Below are 22,765 nucleotides of genomic sequence, written 5' to 3'. Positions count from 1 at the left end.
CTCTACACCTAGAGGAGAGGAGGTTCTACCATCACCATAGACAGGGGGCATCCTCTACACCTAGAGGAGAGGAGGTTCTACCATCACCATAGACAGGGGGCATCCTCTACACCTAGAGGAGAGGAGGTTCTACCATCACCATAGACAGGGGGCATCCTATACACCTAGAGGAGAGGAGGTTCTACCATCACCATAGACAGGGGGCATCCTCTACACCTAGAGGAGAGGAGGTTCTACCGTCACCATAGACAGGGGGCATCCTCTACACCTAGAGGAGAGGAGGTTCTACCATCACCATAGACAGGGGGCATCCTCTACACCTAGAGGAGAGGAGGTTCTACCATCACCATAGACAGGGGGCATCTTCTGCGCCTAGAGGAGAGGAGGTTCTACCATCACCATAGACAGGGAGGATCCTCTACACCTAGAGGAGAGGAGGTTCTACCATCACCATAGACAGGGGGCATCCTCTACACCTAGAGGATAGGAGGCTCTACCATCACCATAGACAGGGGACATCCTCTACACATAGAGGAGAGGATGTTCTACCATCACCATAGACAGAGGCATCCTCTACACATAGAGGAGAGGATGTTCTACCATCACCATAGACAGGGGACATCCTCTACACCTAGAGGAGAGGAGGTTCTACCATCACCATAGACAGGGGACATCCTCTACACCTAGAGGAGAGGAGGTTCTACCATCACCATAGACAGGGGACATCCTCTACACCTAGAGTAGAGGAGGTTCTACCATCACCATAGACAGGGGGCATCCTCTACACCTAGAGTAGAGGAGGTTCTACCATCACCATAGACAGGGGGCATCCTCTACACCTAGAGGAGAGGAGGTTCTACCATCCCCATAGACAGGGGACATCCTCTACACCTAGAGGAGAGGATGTTCTACCATCACCATAGACAGGGGACATCCTCTACACCTAGAGGAGAGGAGGTTCTACCATCACCATAGACAGGAGGCATCCTCTACATCTAGAGGAGAGGATGTTCTACCATCACCATAGACAGGGGACATCCTCTACACCTAGAGGAGAGGAGGTTCTACCATCACCATAGACAGGGGGCATCCTCTACATCTAGAGGAGAGGAGGTTCTACCATCACCATAGACAGGGGACATCCTCTACACCTAGAGGAGAGGAGGTTCTACCATCACCATAGACAGGGGGCATCCTCTACACCTAGAGGAGAGGAGGTTCTACCATCACCATAGACAGGAGGCATCCTCTACACCTAGAGGAGAGGAGGTTCTACCATCACCATAGACAGGGGACATCCTCTACACCTAGAGGAGAGGAGGTTCTACCATCACCATAGACAGGGAGCATCCTCTACACCTAGAGGAGAGGAGGTTCTACCATCACCATAGACAGGGGACATCCTCTACACCTAGAGGAGAGGAGGTTCTACCATCACAATAGACAGGAGCCATCCTCTACACCTAGAGGAGAGGAGGCTCTACCATCACCATAGACAGGAGGCATCCTCTACACCTAGAGGAGAGGAGGCTCTACCATCACCATAGACAGGAGGCATCCTCTACACCTAGAGGAGAGGAGGTTCTACCTTCACCATAGACAGGGGGCATCCTCTACACCTAGAGGAGAGGAGGTTCTACCATCACCATAGACAGGGGACATCCTCTACACCTAGAGGAGAGGAGGTTCTACCATCACCATAGACAGGAGGCATCCTCTACACCTAGAGGAGAGAGGGTTCTACCATCACCATAGACAGGGAGCATCCTCTACACCTAGAGGAGAGGAGGCTCTACCATCACCATAGACAGGAGGCATCCTCTACACCTAGAGGAGAGGAGGCTCTACCATCACCATAGACAGGAGGCATCCTCTACACCTAGAGGAGAGGAGGTTCTACCATCACCATAGACAGGGAGCATTCTCTACACCTAGAGGAGAGGAGGTTCTACCATCACCATAGACAGGGGACATCCTCTACACCTAGAGGAGAGGAGGTTCTACCATCACAATAGACAGGAGCCATCCTCTACACCTAGAGGAGAGGAGGCTCTACCATCACCATAGACAGGGGGCATCCTCTACACCTAGAGGAGAGGAGGTTCTACCATCACCATAGACAGGAGGCATCCTCTACACCTAGAGGAGAGGAGGTTCTACCATCACCATAGACAGGGAGCATCCTCTACACCTAGAGGAGAGGAGGTTCTACCATCAGCATAGACAGGGGGGATCCTCTACACCTAGAGGAGAGGAGCTTCTACCATCACCATAGACAGGAGGCATCCTCTACACCTAGAGGAGAGGAGGTTCTACCATCACCATAGACAGGGGGCATCCTCTACACCTAGAGGAGGTTCTACCATCACCATACACAGGGGGCATCCTCTACACCTAGAGGAGAGGAGGTTCTACCATCACCATAGACAGGGGGCATCCTCTACACCTAGAGGAGAGGAGGTTCTACCATCACCATAGACAGGGGGCATCCTCTACACCTAGAGGGGAGGTGGTTCTACCATCACCATAGACAGGGGGCATCCTCTACACCTGGAGGAGAGGAGGTTCTACCATCACCATAGACAGGGGGCATCCTCTACACCTAGAGGAGAGGAGGTTCTACCATCACCATAGACAGGGGCATCCTCTACACCTAGAGGAGAGGAGGTTCTACCATCACCATAGACAGGGAGCATCCTCTACACCTAGAGGAGAGGAGGTTCTACCATCAGCATAGACAGGGGGGATCCTCTACACCTAGAGGAGAGGAGGTTCTACCATCACCATAGACAGGGGGCATCCTCTACACCTAGAGGAGAGGAGGTTCTACCATCACCATAGACAGGGGGCATCCTCTACACCTAGAGGGGAGGTGGTTCTACCATCACCATAGACAGGGGGCATCCTCTACACCTAGAGGAGGTTCTACCATCACCATACACAGGGGGCATCCTCTACACCTAGAGGAGAGGAGGTTCTACCATCACCATAGACAGGGGGCATCCTCTACACCTAGAGGAGAGGAGGTTCTACCATCACCATAGACAGGGGGCATCCTCTACACCTAGAGGGGAGGTGGTTCTACCATCACCATAGACAGGGGGCATCCTCTACACCTGGAGGAGAGGAGGTTCTACCATCACCATAGACAGGGGGCATCCTCTACACCTAGAGGAGAGGAGGTTCTACCATCACCATAGACAGGGGGCATCCTCTACACCTAGAGGAGAGGAGGTTCTACTATCACCATAAACAGGGGACATCCTCTACACCTAGAGGAGAGGAGGTTCTACCATCACCATAGACAGGAGGCATCCTCTACACCTAGAGGAGAGGAGGTTCCACCATCACCATAGACAGGGGCATCCTCTACACCTAGAGGAGAGGAGGTTCTACCATCACCATAGACAGGGGACATCCTCTACACCTAGAGGAGAGGAGGTTCTACCATCACCATAAACAGGGGACATCCTCTACACCTAGAGGAGAGGAGGTTCTACCATCACCATAGACAGGGGACATCCTCTACACCTAGAGGAGAGGAGGTTCTACCATCACCATAGACAGGAGGCATCCTCTACACATAGAGGAGAGGATGTTCTACCATCACCATAGACAGGGGACATCCTCTACACATAGAGGAGAGGAGGTTCTACCATCACCATAGACAGGGGGCATCCTCTACACCTAGAGGAGAGGAGGTTCTACCATCACCATAGACAGGAGGCATCCTCTACACCTAGAGGAGAGGAGGTTCTACCATCACCATAGACAGGGGGCATCCTCTACACCTAGAGGAGGTTCTACCATCACCATACACAGGGGGCATCATCTACACCTAGAGGAGAGGAGGTTCTACCATCACCATAGACAGGGGGCATCCTCTACACCTAGAGGAGAGGAGGTTCTACCATCACCATAGACAGGGGGCATCCTCTACACCTAGAGGGGAGGTGGTTCTACCATCACCATAGACAGGGGGCATCCTCTACACCTGGAGGAGAGGAGGTTCTACCATCACCATAGACAGGGGGCATCCTCTACACCTAGAGGAGAGGAGGTTCTACCATCACCATAGACAGGGGCATCCTCTACACCTAGAGGAGAGGAGGTTCTACCATCACCATAGACAGGGAGCATCCTCTACACCTAGAGGAGAGGAGGTTCTACCATCAGCATAGACAGGGGGGATCCTCTACACCTAGAGGAGAGGAGGTTCTACCATCACCATAGACAGGAGGCATCCTCTACACCTAGAGGAGAGGAGGTTCTACCATCACCATAGACAGGGGGCATCCTCTACACCTAGAGGAGGTTCTACCATCACCATACACAGGGGGCATCCTCTACACCTAGAGGAGAGGAGGTTCTACCATCACCATAGACAGGGGGCATCCTCTACACCTAGAGGAGAGGAGGTTCTACCATCACCATAGACAGGGGGCATCCTCTACACCTAGAGGGGAGGTGGTTCTACCATCACCATAGACAGGGGGCATCCTCTACACCTGGAGGAGAGGAGGTTCTACCATCACCATAGACAGGGGGCATCCTCTACACCTAGAGGAGAGGAGGTTCTACCATCACCATAGACAGGGGGCATCCTCTACACCTAGAGGAGAGGAGGTTCTACTATCACCATGGACAGGGGACATCCTCTACACCTAGAGGAGGGGAGGTTCTACCATCACCATAGACAGGAGGCATCCTCTACACCTAGAGGAGAGGAGGTTCCACCATCACCATAGACAGGGGCATCCTCTACACCTAGAGGAGAGGAGGTTCTACCATCACCATAGACAGGAGGCATCCTCTACACCTAGAGGAGAGGAGGTTCCACCATCACCATAGACAGGGGCATCCTCTACACCTAGAGGAGAGGAGGTTCTACCATCACCATAGACAGGGGACATCCTCTACACCTAGAGGAGAGGAGGTTCTACCATCACCATAGACAGGGGACATCCTCTACACCTAGAGGAGAGGAGGTTCTACCATCACCATAGACAGGAGGCATCCTCTACACATAGAGGAGAGGATGTTCTACCATCACCATAGACAGGGGACATCCTCTACACCTAGAGGAGAGGAGGTTCTACCATCACCATAGACAGGGGGCATCCTCTACACCTAGAGGAGAGGAGGTTCTACCATCACCATAGACAGGGGGCATCCTCTACACCTAGAGGAGAGGAGGTTCTACCATCACCATAGACAGGGGGCGTCCTCTTTACCTGGAGGAGAGGAGGTTCTACCATCACCATAGACAGGGGACATCCTCTACACCTAGAGGAGAGGAGGTTCTACCATCACCATAGACAGGAGGCATCCTCTACACATAGAGGAGAGGATGTTCTACCATCACCATAGACAGGGGACATCCTCTACACATAGAGGAGAGGAGGTTCTACCATCACTATAGACAGGGGGCATCCTCTACATCTAGAGGAGAGGAGGTTCTACCATCACCATAGACAGGGGGCATCCTCTACACCTAGAGGAGAGGAGGTTCTACCATCACCATAGACAGGGGGCATCCTCTACACCTAGAGGAGAGGAGGTTCTACCATCACAATAGACAGGAGGCATCCTCTACACCTAGAGGAGAGGAGGCTCTACCATCACCATAGACAGGGGGCATCCTCTACACCTAGAGGAGAGGAGGTTCTACCATCACCATAGACAGGGAGCATCCTCTACACCTAGAGGAGAGGAGGTTCTACCATCACCATAGACAGGGGGGATCCTCTACACCTAGAGGAGAGGAGGTTTTACCATCACCATAGACAGGAGGCATCCTCTACACCTAGAGGAGAGGAGGTTCTACCATCACCAAAGACAGGGGGCATCCTCTACACCTAGAGGAGAGGAGGTTCTACTATCACCATAGACAGGGGGCATCCTCTACACCTAGAGGAGAGGAGGTTCTACCATCACCATAGACAGGGGCATCCTCTACACCTAGAGGAGAGGAGGTTCTACCATCACCATAGACAGGGAGCATCCTCTACACCTAGAGGAGAGGAGGTTCTACCATCAGCATAGACAGGGGGCATCCTCTACACCTAGAGGAGAGGAGGTTCTACCATCACCATAGACAGGGGGGATCCTCTACACCTAGAGGAGAGGAGGTTCTACCATCACCATAGACAGGAGGCATCCTCTACACCTAGAGGAGAGGAGGTTCTACCATCACCATAGACAGGGGGCATCCTCTACACCTAGAGGAGGTTCTACCATCACCATACACAGGGGGCATCCTCTACACCTAGAGGAGAGGAGGTTCTACCATCACCATAGACAGGGGGCATCCTCTACACCTAGAGGAGAGGAGGTTCTACCATCACCATAGACAGGGGGCATCCTCTACACCTAGAGGAGAGGAGGTTCTACCATCACCATAGACAGGGGGCATCCTCTACACCTAGAGGAGAGGAGGTTCTACCATCACCATACACAGGGGGCATCCTCTACACCTAGAGGAGAGGAGGTTCTACCATCAGCATAGACAGGGGGGATCCTCTACACCTAGAGGAGAGGAGGTTCTACCATCACCATAGACAGGGGGCATCCTCTACACCTAGAGGAGAGGAGGTTCTACCATCACCATAGACAGGGGGCATCCTCTACACCTAGAGGAGGTTCTACCATCACCATACACAGGGGGCATCCTCTACACCTAGAGGAGAGGAGGTTCTACCATCACCATAGACAGGGGGCATCCTCTACACCTAGAGGAGAGGAGGTTCTACCATCACCATAGACAGGGGGCATCCTCTACACCTAGAGGAGAGGCGGTTCTACCATCACCATAGACAGGGGGCATCCTCTACACCTAGAGCAGAGGAGATTCTACCATCACCATAGACAGGGGGGATCCTCTACACCTAGAGGAGAGGAGGTTCTACCATCACCATAGACAGGAGGCATCCTCTACACCTAGAGGAGAGGAGGTTCTACCATCACCATAGACAGGGGGCATCCTCTACACCTAGAGGAGAGGAGGTTCTACCATCACCATAGACAGGGAGCATCCTCTACACCTAGAGGAGAGGAGGTTCTACCATCACCATAGACAGGGGGGATCCTCTACACCTAGAGGAGAGGAGGTTCTACCATCACCATAGACAGGAGGCATCCTCTACACCTAGAGGAGAGGAGGTTCTACCATCACCATAGACAGGGGGCATCCTCTACACCTAGAGGAGAGGAGGTTCTACCATCACCATAGACAGGGGGCATCCTCTACACCTAGAGGAGAGGAGGTTCTACCATCACCATAGACAGGGGGCATCCTCTACACCTAGAGGAGAGGAGGTTCTACCATCACCATAGACAGGGAGCATCCTCTACACCTAGAGGAGAGGAGGTTCTACCATCAGCATAGACAGGGGGCATCCTCTACACCTAGAGGAGAGGAGGTTCTACCATCACCATAGACAGGGGGGATCCTCTACACCTAGAGGAGAGGAGGTTCTACCATCACCATAGACAGGAGGCATCCTCTACACCTAGAGGAGAGGAGGTTCTACCATCACCATAGACAGGGGGCATCCTCTACACCTAGAGGAGGTTCTACCATCACCATACACAGGGGGCATCCTCTACACCTAGAGGAGAGGAGGTTCTACCATCACCATAGACAGGGGGCATCCTCTACACCTAGAGGAGAGGAGGTTCTACCATCACCATAGACAGGGGGCAACCTCTACACCTAGAGGAGGTTCTACCATCACCATACACAGGGGGCATCCTCTACACCTAGAGGAGAGGAGGTTCTACCATCAGCATAGACAGGGGGGATCCTCTACACCTAGAGGAGAGGAGGTTCTACCATGACCATAGACAGGGGGCATCCTCTACACCTAGAGGAGAGGAGGTTCTACCATCACCATAGACAGGGGGCATCCTCTACACCTAGAGGAGGTTCTACCATCCCCATAGACAGGGGACATCCTCTACACCTAGAGGAGAGGATGTTCTACCATCACCATAGACAGGGGACATCCTCTACACCTAGAGGAGAGGAGGTTCTACCATCACCATAGACAGGAGGCATCCTCTACATCTAGAGGAGAGGATGTTCTACCATCACCATAGACAGGGGACATCCTCTACATCTAGAGGAGAGGAGGTTCTACCATCACCATAGACAGGGGACATCCTCTACACCTAGAGGAGAGGAGGTTCTACCATCACCATAGACAGGGGGCATCCTCTACATCTAGAGGAGAGGAGGTTCTACCATCACCATAGACAGGGGACATCCTCTACACCTAGAGGAGAGGAGGTTCTACCATCACCATAGACAGGGGGCATCCTCTACACCTAGAGGAGAGGAGGTTCTACCATCACCATAGACAGGAGGCATCCTCTACACCTAGAGGAGAGGAGGTTCTACCATCACCATAGACAGGGGACATCCTCTACACCTAGAGGAGAGGAGGTTCTACCATCACCATAGACAGGGAGCATCCTCTACACCTAGAGGAGAGGAGGTTCTACCATCACCATAGACAGGGGACATCCTCTACACCTAGAGGAGAGGAGGTTCTACCATCACAATAGACAGGAGCCATCCTCTACACCTAGAGGAGAGGAGGCTCTACCATCACCATAGACAGGAGGCATCCTCTACACCTAGAGGAGAGGAGGTTCTACCATCACCATAGACAGGGGGCATCCTCTACACCTAGAGGAGAGGAGGTTCTACCATCACCATAGACAGGGGACATCCTCTACACCTAGAGGAGAGGAGGTTCTACCATCACCATAGACAGGAGGCATCCTCTACACCTAGAGGAGAGAGGGTTCTACCATCACCATAGACAGGGAGCATCCTCTACACCTAGAGGAGAGGAGGCTCTACCATCACCATAGACAGGAGGCATCCTCTACACCTAGAGGAGAGGAGGCTCTACCATCACCATAGACAGGAGGCATCCTCTACACCTAGAGGAGAGGAGGTTCTACCATCACCATAGACAGGGAGCATTCTCTACACCTAGAGGAGAGGAGGTTCTACCATCACCATAGACAGGGGACATCCTCTACACCTAGAGGAGAGGAGGTTCTACCATCACAATAGACAGGAGCCATCCTCTACACCTAGAGGAGAGGAGGCTCTACCATCACCATAGACAGGGGGCATCCTCTACACCTAGAGGAGAGGAGGTTCTACCATCACCATAGACAGGAGGCATCCTCTACACCTAGAGGAGAGGAGGTTCTACCATCACCATAGACAGGGAGCATCCTCTACACCTAGAGGAGAGGAGGTTCTACCATCAGCATAGACAGGGGGGATCCTCTACACCTAGAGGAGAGGAGCTTCTACCATCACCATAGACAGGAGGCATCCTCTACACCTAGAGGAGAGGAGGTTCTACCATCACCATAGACAGGGGGCATCCTCTACACCTAGAGGAGGTTCTACCATCACCATACACAGGGGGCATCCTCTACACCTAGAGGAGAGGAGGTTCTACCATCACCATAGACAGGGGGCATCCTCTACACCTAGAGGAGAGGAGGTTCTACCATCACCATAGACAGGGGGCATCCTCTACACCTAGAGGGGAGGTGGTTCTACCATCACCATAGACAGGGGGCATCCTCTACACCTGGAGGAGAGGAGGTTCTACCATCACCATAGACAGGGGCATCCTCTACACCTAGAGGAGAGGAGGTTCTACCATCACCATAGACAGGGAGCATCCTCTACACCTAGAGGAGAGGAGGTTCTACCATCAGCATAGACAGGGGGGATCCTCTACACCTAGAGGAGAGGAGGTTCTACCATCACCATAGACAGGGGGCATCCTCTACACCTAGAGGAGAGGAGGTTCTACCATCACCATAGACAGGGGGCATCCTCTACACCTAGAGGGGAGGTGGTTCTACCATCACCATAGACAGGGGGCATCCTCTACACCTAGAGGAGGTTCTACCATCACCATACACAGGGGGCATCCTCTACACCTAGAGGAGAGGAGGTTCTACCATCACCATAGACAGGGGGCATCCTCTACACCTAGAGGAGAGGAGGTTCTACCATCACCATAGACAGGAGGCATCCTCTACACCTAGAGGAGAGGAGGTTCCACCATCACCATAGACAGGGGCATCCTCTACACCTAGAGGAGAGGAGGTTCTACCATCACCATAGACAGGGGACATCCTCTACACCTAGAGGAGAGGAGGTTCTACCATCACCATAAACAGGGGACATCCTCTACACCTAGAGGAGAGGAGGTTCTACCATCACCATAGACAGGGGACATCCTCTACACCTAGAGGAGAGGAGGTTCTACCATCACCATAGACAGGAGGCATCCTCTACACATAGAGGAGAGGATGTTCTACCATCACCATAGACAGGGGACATCCTCTACACATAGAGGAGAGGAGGTTCTACCATCACCATAGACAGGGGGCATCCTCTACACCTAGAGGAGAGGAGGTTCTACCATCACCATAGACAGGAGGCATCCTCTACACCTAGAGGAGAGGAGGTTCTACCATCACCATAGACAGGGGGCATCCTCTACACCTAGAGGAGGTTCTACCATCACCATACACAGGGGGCATCATCTACACCTAGAGGAGAGGAGGTTCTACCATCACCATAGACAGGGGGCATCCTCTACACCTAGAGGAGAGGAGGTTCTACCATCACCATAGACAGGGGGCATCCTCTACACCTAGAGGGGAGGTGGTTCTACCATCACCATAGACAGGGGGCATCCTCTACACCTGGAGGAGAGGAGGTTCTACCATCACCATAGACAGGGGGCATCCTCTACACCTAGAGGAGAGGAGGTTCTACCATCACCATAGACAGGGGCATCCTCTACACCTAGAGGAGAGGAGGTTCTACCATCACCATAGACAGGGAGCATCCTCTACACCTAGAGGAGAGGAGGTTCTACCATCAGCATAGACAGGGGGGATCCTCTACACCTAGAGGAGAGGAGGTTCTACCATCACCATAGACAGGAGGCATCCTCTACACCTAGAGGAGAGGAGGTTCTACCATCACCATAGACAGGGGGCATCCTCTACACCTAGAGGAGGTTCTACCATCACCATACACAGGGGGCATCCTCTACACCTAGAGGAGAGGAGGTTCTACCATCACCATAGACAGGGGGCATCCTCTACACCTAGAGGAGAGGAGGTTCTACCATCACCATAGACAGGGGGCATCCTCTACACCTAGAGGGGAGGTGGTTCTACCATCACCATAGACAGGGGGCATCCTCTACACCTGGAGGAGAGGAGGTTCTACCATCACCATAGACAGGGGGCATCCTCTACACCTAGAGGAGAGGAGGTTCTACCATCACCATAGACAGGGGGCATCCTCTACACCTAGAGGAGAGGAGGTTCTACTATCACCATGGACAGGGGACATCCTCTACACCTAGAGGAGGGGAGGTTCTACCATCACCATAGACAGGAGGCATCCTCTACACCTAGAGGAGAGGAGGTTCCACCATCACCATAGACAGGGGCATCCTCTACACCTAGAGGAGAGGAGGTTCTACCATCACCATAGACAGGAGGCATCCTCTACACCTAGAGGAGAGGAGGTTCCACCATCACCATAGACAGGGGCATCCTCTACACCTAGAGGAGAGGAGGTTCTACCATCACCATAGACAGGGGACATCCTCTACACCTAGAGGAGAGGAGGTTCTACCATCACCATAGACAGGGGACATCCTCTACACCTAGAGGAGAGGAGGTTCTACCATCACCATAGACAGGAGGCATCCTCTACACATAGAGGAGAGGATGTTCTACCATCACCATAGACAGGGGACATCCTCTACACCTAGAGGAGAGGAGGTTCTACCATCACCATAGACAGGAGGCATCCTCTACACATAGAGGAGAGGATGTTCTACCATCACCATAGACAGGGGACATCCTCTACACATAGAGGAGAGGAGGTTCTACCATCACTATAGACAGGGGGCATCCTCTACATCTAGAGGAGAGGAGGTTCTACCATCACCATAGACAGGGGGCATCCTCTACACCTAGAGGAGAGGAGGTTCTACCATCACCATAGACAGGGGGCATCCTCTACACCTAGAGGAGAGGAGGTTCTACCATCACAATAGACAGGAGGCATCCTCTACACCTAGAGGAGAGGAGGCTCTACCATCACCATAGACAGGGGGCATCCTCTACACCTAGAGGAGAGGAGGTTCTACCATCACCATAGACAGGGAGCATCCTCTACACCTAGAGGAGAGGAGGTTCTACCATCACCATAGACAGGGGGGATCCTCTACACCTAGAGGAGAGGAGGTTTTACCATCACCATAGACAGGAGGCATCCTCTACACCTAGAGGAGAGGAGGTTCTACCATCACCAAAGACAGGGGGCATCCTCTACACCTAGAGGAGAGGAGGTTCTACTATCACCATAGACAGGGGGCATCCTCTACACCTAGAGGAGAGGAGGTTCTACCATCACCATAGACAGGGGCATCCTCTACACCTAGAGGAGAGGAGGTTCTACCATCACCATAGACAGGGAGCATCCTCTACACCTAGAGGAGAGGAGGTTCTACCATCAGCATAGACAGGGGGCATCCTCTACACCTAGAGGAGAGGAGGTTCTACCATCACCATAGACAGGGGGGATCCTCTACACCTAGAGGAGAGGAGGTTCTACCATCACCATAGACAGGAGGCATCCTCTACACCTAGAGGAGAGGAGGTTCTACCATCACCATAGACAGGGGGCATCCTCTACACCTAGAGGAGGTTCTACCATCACCATACACAGGGGGCATCCTCTACACCTAGAGGAGAGGAGGTTCTACCATCACCATAGACAGGGGGCATCCTCTACACCTAGAGGAGAGGAGGTTCTACCATCACCATAGACAGGGGGCATCCTCTACACCTAGAGGAGAGGAGGTTCTACCATCACCATAGACAGGGGGCATCCTCTACACCTAGAGGAGAGGAGGTTCTACCATCACCATACACAGGGGGCATCCTCTACACCTAGAGGAGAGGAGGTTCTACCATCAGCATAGACAGGGGGGATCCTCTACACCTAGAGGAGAGGAGGTTCTACCATCACCATAGACAGGGGGCATCCTCTACACCTAGAGGAGAGGAGGTTCTACCATCACCATAGACAGGGGGCATCCTCTACACCTAGAGGAGGTTCTACCATCACCATACACAGGGGGCATCCTCTACACCTAGAGGAGAGGAGGTTCTACCATCACCATAGACAGGGGGCATCCTCTACACCTAGAGGAGAGGAGGTTCTACCATCACCATAGACAGGGGGCATCCTCTACACCTAGAGGAGAGGCGGTTCTACCATCACCATAGACAGGGGGCATCCTCTACACCTAGAGCAGAGGAGATTCTACCATCACCATAGACAGGGGGGATCCTCTACACCTAGAGGAGAGGAGGTTCTACCATCACCATAGACAGGAGGCATCCTCTACACCTAGAGGAGAGGAGGTTCTACCATCACCATAGACAGGGGGCATCCTCTACACCTAGAGGAGAGGAGGTTCTACCATCACCATAGACAGGGAGCATCCTCTACACCTAGAGGAGAGGAGGTTCTACCATCACCATAGACAGGGGGGATCCACTACACCTAGAGGAGAGGAGGTTCTACCATCACCATAGACAGGAGGCATCCTCTACACCTAGAGGAGAGGAGGTTCTACCATCACCATAGACAGGGGGCATCCTCTACACCTAGAGGAGAGGAGGTTCTACCATCACCATAGACAGGGGGCATCCTCTACACCTAGAGGAGAGGAGGTTCTACCATCACCATAGACAGGGAGCATCCTCTACACCTAGAGGAGAGGAGGTTCTACCATCAGCATAGACAGGGGGCATCCTCTACACCTAGAGGAGAGGAGGTTCTACCATCACCATAGACAGGGGGGATCCTCTACACCTAGAGGAGAGGAGGTTCTACCATCACCATAGACAGGAGGCATCCTCTACACCTAGAGGAGAGGAGGTTCTACCATCACCATAGACAGGGGGCATCCTCTACACCTAGAGGAGGTTCTACCATCACCATACACAGGGGGCATCCTCTACACCTAGAGGAGAGGAGGTTCTACCATCACCATAGACAGGGGGCATCCTCTACACCTAGAGGAGAGGAGGTTCTACCATCACCATAGACAGGGGGCATCCTCTACACCTAGAGGAGAGGAGGTTCTACCATCACCATACACAGGGGGCATCCTCTACACCTAGAGGAGAGGAGGTTCTACCATCAGCATAGACAGGGGGGATCCTCTACACCTAGAGGAGAGGAGGTTCTACCATGACCATAGACAGGGGGCATCCTCTACACCTAGAGGAGAGGAGGTTCTACCATCACCATAGACAGGGGGCATCCTCTACACCTAGAGGAGGTTCTACCATCACCATAGACAGGGGGCATCCTCTACACCTAGAGGAGAGGAGGTTCTACCATCACCATAGACAGGGGGCATCCTCTACACCTAGAGGAGAGGAGGTTCTACCATCACCATAGACAGGGGGCATCCTCTACACCTAGAGGAGGTTCTACCATCACCATACACAGGGGGCATCCTCTACACCTAGAGGAGGTTCTACCATCACCATAGACAGGGGGCATCCTCTACACCTAGAGGAGAGGAGGTTCTACCATCACCATAGACAGGGGCATCCTCTACACCTAGAGGAGAGGAGGTTCTGCCATCACCATAGACAGGGGGCATCCTCTACACCTAGAGGAGAGGAGGTTCTACCATCACCATAGACAGGGGGCATCCTCTACACCTAGAGGAGGTTCTACCATCACCATAGACAGGGGGCATCCTCTACACCTAGAGGAGAGGAGGTTCTACCATCACTATAGACAGGGGGCATCCTCTACACCTAGAGGAGAGGCGGTTCTACCATCACCATAGACAGGGGGCATCCTCTACACCTAGAGCAGAGGAGGTTCTACCATCACCATAGACAGGGGACATCCCCTACACCTAGAGGAGAGGAGGTTCTACCATCACCATAGACAGGGGGCATCCTCTACACCTAGAGGAGAGGAGGTTCTACCATCACCATAGACAGGGGGCATCCTCTACACCTAGAGGAGGTTCTACCATCACCATACACAGGGGGCATCCTCTACACCTAGAGGAGAGGAGGTTCTACCATCAGCATAGACAGGGGGCATCCTCTACACCTAGAGGAGAGGAGGTTCTACCATCACCATAGACAGGGGGGATCCTCTACACCTAGAGGAGAGGAGGTTCTACCATCACCATAGACAGGAGGCATCCTCTACACCTAGAGGAGAGGAGGTTCTACCATCACCATAGACAGGGGGCATCCTCTACACCTAGAGGAGGTTCTACCATCACCATACACAGGGGGCATCCTCTACACCTAGAGGAGAGGAGGTTCTACCATCACTATAGACAGGGGGCATCCTCTACACCTAGAGGAGAGGCGGTTCTACCATCACCATAGACAGGGGGCATCCTCTACACCTAGAGCAGAGGAGGTTCTACCATCACCATAGACAGGGGACATCCCCTACACCTAGAGGAGAGGAGGTTCTACCATCACCATAGACAGGGGGCATCCTCTACACCTAGAGGAGGTTCTTTTTTTTTTTTTTTTTTTTTTTTTTCCTTTTTATTCCATATAAAGGTACAAGACATCGTTTGCAACAGAATCCATATATCATTTAAAACATTACAAATAAAGTTGATAATAACCTCCTATACATCAACTCCATCTACAAAAATCAACCATACTATTGCAAAACACATAATGTCCAGATCTTAATACGTATAATCCCCCCCCCCATTCCCCCCTCCCTCCCCACCCTCTACCGATGCTGGAGACGCTGAATGGAGACGATCTATACACCGTGGGTTACAGAGGGCCCTCTATAACCTCCACTGATTCCATATCTCTCTAAGTCTGTTGCCTTTCCTATATCGTTTCTCGAACGCACATTCATATGCTTTTATGCGCTTAACTAAGTTACTCCATTCATTCACATCTGGGGGCTTTTCATCCAGCCAGTGTCTAACTAATACTAATCTTGCAAGAAACATAATCTTCAAGACCAGATCCCTTTTTAGTCTATCATCTAAGGAGATCGGTATCAAACCCAGGAGCCCAAAGGTGGGAACTCGCGGGAAAGAGCATTGGAGCTGGACCTCTAATCTCATAAATATCTCCTCCCAATAGGGGTTAATCTTAGGACAATCCCATAGAACATGTAAAATATCTGCTTGTGAACAGTTACACCTCTTACAGTTCGCATTTTCCCTTAAACCGATTTTAAACATTAAATCTGGTGAAAAATAAATTCTATATAAAATGTATAATTGTGTGCATCTGTGGTTTAAATTAATTGTTGCTCTTACCACATTCTTATAAATATCACGCCACTGTGCCCCGGTGATAAACCCAACCTGGTTTACCCATTTCAGTTGAGATACGTGACTAAACTTCTGATCTATAGTATACCTAAGAAGCCTATAAATATTTGCTAAATTAATTCGTGTTAAATCTAAATCTAATAGATCCATAAATTTACCCCCTATGTGCCTCCTAAACCTATCGTGCTGTGTCTCTTTCCTATAAGCATGTTCGATTTGACGGTACCTAAAAAAATCCCTTTCCTCAAGCATACCCCTCAGACACCAGTCCTGAAAGGAGGGCAAGGTCCCATCTTCTTCCAACTGTTCTAAGGACGTAATTCCCTTTCTTTCCCAGAACCCGACATCCTCCATCTTAGCTAGTTCTGCAAAATTAAAATTACTCCACAACGGAGTAAATTTAAACCCTCCAGTAATACCAAATAACCTCCTAAGGTCTCTCCAGATATACAGCAGTAGCCGAGCCAGAGGGATTCTCTTAGCGTTCAAACGCTTCAGCTGGCCTGACTCTAATAATGCCAGCATTGAATCAAATCTACATTCCACCAGCGAAGTGAGCGCCATAAATATATTAGATTGTCTGTTTTCCAGGATAAACTGGGTTTGGGCAGCCAAGAAATAGTGATAGAAGGAGGGAAGCGACAGCCCGCCCCTCTCCTTATTAAGCATTAGGGTTTCTTGCTTAATGCGGACCCTTTTCCTCCCCCACAATAACTTGTTTATAATAGCACGAATAAACCCAAACCATTTCTTGCCTATCCAACATGGAGCATTAGCTATTACATATAGAATTTGGGGAAGCAAAACGCTCTTTATAAGTATAACTCTCTCAGCACGATTTAATGGTAGCGTATTCCAAGTGTTCACCTTATTTTTGATTTTTATTAATAAGGGCGCTAGATTCAGGGAGATGTAATCGTCAGCCTTGGCAGTGATCTTTAAGCCAAGATATTCGCAGGCAGAGGAGATCTTAAGTCCGAACAACGAATAATTAGGATGAGGATCCTCATCCAAAGGCACCATGATTGACTTATGGGTATTTATCTCAAATCCAGAAAACCTACCATACTCCTGAATAACCTTTAGGGCCCTTGGAGCCGATATATCAGAATTTTTGAGGAAGAGAAGGACATCATCCGCATATAACATTATCTTATCCTCCGCACCAACTATTCCTCCCCCCTCTATCATACTATCTGCCCTCAGTTTTATTGCTAGAGGCTCTATAAAAAATGCAAATAGGAGTGGGGACAGGGGACAACCCTGCCTTGTCCCTCTAGACAGTGTAAAGAAAGGGGAGAGATCACTATTAACCCTGACGCAGACCTTCGGGGATTTATAAAAAAGTTTAACCCAGCTCAAAAACAGGTCGCCCAACCCAAATCTAGACAATACCTCCCAGAGGAAGTCCCACTCCACCCTGTCAAAGGCCTTAGAGGCATCCAAAGACAGGATGGAGCGAGACCCCCCCCGGCCCATCTGGAGACCCGCGAAGAGCCTTCTTATATTAGTCTTACTCTGTCGCCCAGTCAAGAAGCCACATTGGTCTTCATGTATCAGTAATGGAGCGTGATCTTTGAGTCTATTTGAAATTAACTTGGCCATCAGCTTAGCATCTGCGTTAATAAGCGAAATCGGCCTATAAGATTCCGCCTCCAAGGGATCTTTATTTTTTTTCCGAATCAAGACTATGCTGGCTTCGTACCACGAGTCAGGTAACCTGCCCTCCCTTTGCGAAAATTCCCAGGTCTCCATCAAAACGGGTAAAAGAATAGCACCAAATCTACTATAAATTTCTAAAGGGAGCCCATCCAAACCCGGGGCGGATTTACGTCTAGAGGAAGCAAGAGCCTCCTCTAGCTCTGCGATCGTTATCGGGCGCGATAGCGCCTCTACCCCTTCCCTCGAAATAGCGGGAATTTGAACCTTACCTAAAAAGGATCTTATGTCATCTATTGAGACCTCCAAGTCTGAGGTATATATACCCTGAAAAAATTGTAAAAAGGTGTCTCTAATCTCCTCGGCGTTAGTAGTTTTGTCCCCATAGTTATTTTTTATGGCTGTTATTCTATTATCCTCTTGTTGTTTTTTTACTTTCTGCAGGAGACCCTTTGAAGGCATACCACTCTCACAATGTGCCCTTTGGTCCAAAAAGAATAATTTCTGTGTCGCCTTCTCTGCCATAAATCTATTATATTCCTCTTGTGCCCCAATAAAACTATCACGCCGTTCCCTCAAACCACTCTCCAAATAGGCTCTTTCTTTTTCTTTCAGCTCTTTATTTAGCAGCCTCTCCTTGCTAGCCCATTGCTTACGCAGATAAATAATTTCTGAGTTTAATATCCCTCTAAGAAAGGATTTCAGGGCATCCCACATTAACCCAAGGTTAACCCCGGCTCTGTTTGACAGAATAAATCTATGAAGTTCTCCCTTGATTTTGTCCTCATCTGACAGTAAGACTAGCCAGTGCGCATTGAGCTTCCAGAACTTGACCGGCGCGTTCCTTGATCCCAACAACTCAAGAACCATTGGGGAATGATCGGAGATAGAACGGTTATCATACCGCATTTTCCCTACCCAATCTATGGCCAAATCATTAGCCAACGCTAGGTCAATCCGGGAAAAAGTGTTATGGGAACGGTTGTAACATGAGAAAATCTGAAGTTCCCCTTTTAAGCTTCTCCAAACATCTCTCCAGCCCACTTCCTGGCAGAACCTAGCAAAGGGGGTATCTCCCTTCTCTATCCTTCCCGGGTTTTTTTTCCCACCTGTGCGATCTTTCTCCTCAGACATTACGGCGTTAAAATCGCCCATTATCAAAACCGGGCAGTCCCCCACCCTTTCAATAAACCGCAGTAGCTTTATCAGGACCTCGTATCTAAAGGGGGGAGGTATATAAACTCCTGCAAGAACGCATTTATTACCATTTAATATACCTGACAAAAATACGTATCTTCCGTCTGGGTCGCAGCTTACATCTGAGACTTGGAAGGCAACAGATCTATGAATCAAAATAGAGACTCCTCTAGAGAATGTTGAAAAGACAGAATTGTATACCTGACTGGCCCACCTCCTTTCTATCAAAACCAAAGACTCTCTATCAAGATGAGTCTCCAATAAAATAACAATCGCAGGGAGTTGTTTAACCAAATAGTCAAAGATAATGCAGCGTTTCATGCGATCTTTAAGCCCTCTTATATTCCATACTATAAACCTAGTACCCATCTATTATATCTAAAAAAAAAAAAAAAGGACACAACAGCATGCTCTAACCAGACAACATCCCCAGCATCGGCTCTTCCCACCCCCCCAAATCCCACCACCTGTTCTACCATCCCTCCCCCCCACAACCCCCCATCCTGTCCTACCATGGTAGAACTCTTCCTACTTTAGCCACTTATCCACCCCCACCCAGCCCCGCCACCCTTGTAGCTGATTTATACAAAGCATAAGATGAAATAGATGTATATGTTCATAGTCCCTTCGAATCTAACCAGTCTGAAGCCTGTTCTGGCGTAATGAAGAACTGGGACTGACCCTGGAATATAATTTTTAGTTTAGCCGGAAACATCAATGAATAAATAATGCCCTTATCTCTAAGCCTTTTTTTTACCTCCAGGAAGCTTTTTCTTTTCTGAAGCGTATCCCTAGAAAAATCTGGATATATTGCAACTTTAGTGCCTTGAATTGACAATTCCTTTAACTCACGTGCACGTTTCAGAATCATATCCCGATCTCTCGAGAGAAGAATTTTGCATATAAAGGTACGGGGGATATTCCCCGGGATATGAGGACCGGCCGGTATTCTATGTGCTCGCTCAATGTCAAAATTCGGGGAAAGATACTCCTTCCCCATCACCTTTAAAAGCCACTCTTTAATAAAACTTATAGGGTTTTCTCCCTCGGCTTTTTCTGGTATCCCTATTAATCTTAAGTTGGCTCTTCTTGATCGATCCTCCATATCTGCAATTTTCCCTTTAAGGGCCTTATTCTCTACCTCCAACGTAGAAGTAATTTTTTTGAGAATGCCCACCTCCTTCTCAATATTGGCCAGTTTATCCTCTGCAATATTCTGTTTGTCTCTTACTCTATTCAACTCCTCTCTCAAGAGGGAGACATCACCTCTCAGAGCTCCCACTTGGTCAGTAAGACCCAATATTGCTGAGTTACAATTTTTTATGGAGTCTAAAATCTCTTTTAGCATATCCTTATCTCCACTGACGTTTACGTCCTCCCCCTCCTGTTCCTCTCCCTCTAACCCAGCGGATCTTAAACCCTGTAACTTAGGGTCTTGACCCTCATTTTCCAAGTTTTTCTGTGTGAGGAGACCAGTACGTGTTTTAACTGGGGGGGACTTCCATAATTTATCCAGTTTTGTCGCCTGATCCCCTTTAGCCCCTCCTTTCTCTTTCTCTTTCGGGGAGGAGGTCCCCACAGATTTCCTTGAGGCATTTTTTGGAGGCATTACTGAATTCAATCTCTATACAATATGTGTACCTTTTAGTCCCAAATATTTTGCTTACAGATCATGCCGACTCAACTTTACACAATAATCAACACACAGAGCGTCAATATGCGTTAGTAGACAGCTGTACATAACCTCTTGTCTCCCCCATAGAAGGAGCTTGCGGCAGAATATTTTAACGTCCAGAGTGTTGAATTGAATAAATTAGATGATACAAGCAACTGTCAAATGCCAAGCCAATAATGAGCCCTATTGTATAGGGTAACCAACATCCAAATAATATAGCCAATATCCAGGTTATTGAAGGGAGTTAATGAAAACCAAGAGTTATCTGCGTGCTTAGATGGACAGTGACGGATCATGGGTTAGACCGATAATTATGCCCGTTCCACCTAGCACAATGTTAGATAGTTAGTAGAAGAAACATAGCACAGTTAGTGTATAGCTGACATCCCGGAATAATTGTTCAGTTAGATACTTCAAGAGTCATAATCGCAGACAGATAAGCAGGCAGGTAGCAGGCAGGTAACAATCAGATGTCAGGTTAATAGCAAGCAAGTTAATAGCAAGCTGACACAAGGCACTTGTTAAGTTGTTTAGAAGAGAGTCAGCGATGTTATCAATTGTAGGCAGCTTAATACAGAGAAAAGGAGGTAGCAGAGCCAGATACTTATCACCCTTCTGGTAGAGCGACTCCAAACCTCCGTCTTCTCCAGGCACGTAGAGGCAAAGGCCGGGCGTCAGGAGGTCTCCGTAGCACTACGGCCGGTCAGGCCATTCATCACATGTAGCGCGCTGCCTCGACAGCGTCCCCCAAACGCCCACATCTGGATCAACACGCCTCCGATAGCAGGCCGCAGCGAGGTCCCCTCGTCCTTCAAACTGCTCCAACCTCCATCCTTATGGTCAGCCTCCGGACCTGGACAGAGCCGCCGGCGGAACGTCTCTCCTAGGGCTCGCTAAGCGCCGAGGTAACGAGACCCCCGCGGCGCCACAAGGCAGATGCGGCGCTGATTCGATCGGGCTGACAGATTTCTCCCCTCCTGGGCACTTTAGATGCCGGTCCCCGGAGGTTAGCAGCCTCCGGTATCCATCGCGTGGTCAGCGGGAGGCGCGGCTGGGTGGTGGGCGGCTCGTGCAGCGTGACGTGCTTACGTCATGCCGTTACGCCCCATCACACCTAGAGGAGGTTCTACCATCACCATAGACAGGGGGCATCCTCTACACCTAGAGGAGAGGAGGTTCTACCATCACCATAGACAGGGGCATCCTCTACACCTAGAGGAGAGGAGGTTCTGCCATCACCATAGACAGGGGGCATCCTCTACACCTAGAGGAGAGGAGGTTCTACCATCACCATAGACAGGGGGCATCCTCTACACCTAGAGGAGGTTCTACCATCACCATAGACAGGGGGCATCCTCTACACCTAGAGGAGAGACGATTCTACTATCACCATAGACAGGGGGCATCCTCTACACCTAGAGGAGAGGAGGTTCTACCATCACCATAGACAGGGGGCATCCTCTACACCTAGAGGAGGTTCTACCATCACCATAGACAGGGGGCATCCTCTACACCTAGAGGAGAGGAGGTTCTACCATCACCATAGACAGGGGGCATCCTCTACACCTAGAAGAGAGGAGGTTCTACCATCACCATAGACAGGGGACATCCTCTACACCTATAGGAGAGGAGGTTCTACCATCACCATAAACAGGGGCATCCTCTACACCTAGAGGAGAGGAGTTTCTACCATCACCATAGACTGGGAGCATCCTCTACACCTAGAGGAGAGGAGGTTCTACCATCACCATAGACAGGGGGCATCCTCTACACCTAGAGGAGAAGAGGTTCT

The 22,765-nt window shown here is 50.3% G+C and overlaps 2 protein-coding genes across 3 annotated transcripts in view; one reads left to right on the top strand and one right to left on the bottom strand.

Moving 5' to 3' along the window:
- TBCD (tubulin folding cofactor D) overlaps positions 1-22,765 on the top strand; it is a 648,429-nt gene that overhangs the window by 455,297 nt on the left and 170,367 nt on the right. The window lies entirely within an intron of this gene.
- LOC140065143 (uncharacterized) overlaps positions 1-22,765 on the bottom strand; it is a 31,035-nt gene that overhangs the window by 4,212 nt on the left and 4,058 nt on the right. The gene's annotated exons all lie outside the window — the stretch shown is intronic.

Source organism: Engystomops pustulosus, chromosome 6 (assembly GCF_040894005.1).
Source record: "Engystomops pustulosus chromosome 6, aEngPut4.maternal, whole genome shotgun sequence".
In the NCBI taxonomy this organism is placed as follows: Eukaryota; Metazoa; Chordata; class Amphibia; order Anura; family Leptodactylidae; genus Engystomops; species Engystomops pustulosus.
The sequence above is the reverse complement of the archived record's forward strand: the minus strand, read 5'-3'. Positions and strand labels throughout refer to the sequence as shown.